Genomic DNA, 2,088 nt, shown 5'->3' with positions numbered 1-2,088 from the left:
TTCTAGGTTGCTTTTTTGCATTAGGATAATAGGATAAGGGTCTCTGCACATCCCAATCACCACATCTTTAAAAGAATCTGCTGACAGATGGAAAGGTTTAACCATCTACTGTAAAGATACAAGGCTCCCATGAACCATTTCCTGTACTTAAATATTAATCTTGGAACAATATTTATGTACACCCTCCTGGAGTTTGTGAGACTCTGTTGGGAAGGAAAGAGAAATCCTCCATCAGCTTTTAAGCTTTGAAATATTAACTGATTTCTCAGTCACTCTTGTCCATTGGAAAAGTCAAATAGCAGAACCAAGCAGAGAAATATAAGAACAGAAAGGCCCACACCTCCTCCCGCAGTACATGCACTTGTTCCTCAGAACCCCCTCAGAGGCAGGCTCTCCTCGGAGGTAGCAAGCATTCCTTCTCAGGCCTCCCATCGTACCACTAGTCCCCAAATACACACACCCAGTCCTGAGAGTATGCTTCCGTATCATTAACCACCTGATTCCAAAGTGTATCCTCCCACTGAAATCCTTTCTCATTGGACGGACGGCACCATCATCAACCCCAATGCCAAAACCAGAAAACTGAGTGTCAGACACGACACCTCCTTTTTCTTCAGTTTCGACTTCCAATAAATTAACAATTTCTGTCAAATCTACCATCTATGTTTCATCTAATCCCCCCTCTCCTTCATATTCCCACTCCCTAGTGAGTCTCCCAACTTCTACCTTGTCACCTCTAAAGATGTATTTTTTTTCCTGACCCATATGCTCATCTCACTTCTGAAAAGTTACTGCACCCTTGCCTAAGAACTCAATCTAAACTTTTTCACTTTAGTTTAATGATACTTTGAATTTTATGTTGAACTTTATGAGAGTTATTAGGAAAAACAGCCAGTCCCCAAACTTCCCCACTAACCTTCTCCCTTGATGCTCAGTGGCAATCACTTTTCATTTTTTTGTAGCTATTTTGGTATTAATAAAATACTGATGGCATACTTATATTATTGTTTCTTGATTTTTCATATTTAAATATTATCTATTAAATTAGTATAGTGGAAAATAAAGATTTAGCTATCTTCCCAACCACTATCTCCCAACCCTACATAAATACACACACACTAACTTTCCTTCCGTCATCTTCTGAACTAATTTTATCAAAGTGTAGGATTGAATTCCTAATCAGGTTAGCATGACTAGGGCCGTGTAAATATTATTAACAGGGAGCCATGCAGTAGACTACAATTAAGTTTCCTCTCTTGCATAATATTTTTCTCTTGAGCGAATCATTGTTTCACTTTTAAGAGTAATGCCAGGTTGAATAGTGGCCCTCAAAGTCATCCAGCTCCTAATCCTTGGAAACTGTAAATGTAACTGTTCATGGCAAAAGGATCTTTGCGGGTGTGATTTAATTAAGGATCCTGAGATAGGGAGATTACTCTGGATTAACCAGATGGGTGCCAAGTGTAATCACAAGTATCCTTGTTAGAAAGAGAATCTACTACAGAAAGGAAAAAGCAAGGTAACCTCAGCCCAGAGAGATCTGAAGGTGGAGAAAGGGTCCGTGAGCCAAAGAATACAAGCCTTATAATCTACAAAAGGCAAGGAAATGAGTTGTCCCCTAAACCTTCCAGAGGGAGTCTGACACTGCCAGCACCTTGGTTTGAGCCCAGTGAAACTGATTACAGACTCCTGGCCTCCAGAACTAGGAGAGAGTAAATCTGCATTGTTTTAAGTCACCAAATTGTGGAAATTAATCACATTGCCCATAGGAAACTAATACAGTTGTTAAATGTTCAAGTATATGTTACTGATTCCGCAATTCTCCTCCAGCAGTGTAAGTCTAGTCTCTAATCATTCAAACACATCAGCTTGGCTATTGATTTCATCTTCTTGGGGACTTTGCTCCTGGAGCCCGCCTCAGCGTGCTCAGCCCAGACTGCTGCTCTCTAGGTCTGCTGCAGAGCTGACAGCCTGAGGGCTCCCTGCACCATCATCCCATGGGATCTGGTCACCTCCATCCGGTCTTGGATCCCCTGCTTCCTGGATCCCACTTCTCTCTCCCTCACCTGGCATTGCTCACCCACTTAC

This window comes from Vicugna pacos, chromosome 23 (assembly GCF_048564905.1).
Source record: "Vicugna pacos chromosome 23, VicPac4, whole genome shotgun sequence".
Taxonomy (NCBI): Eukaryota; Metazoa; Chordata; class Mammalia; order Artiodactyla; family Camelidae; genus Vicugna; species Vicugna pacos.
This window is presented reverse-complemented; position numbering follows the sequence as displayed.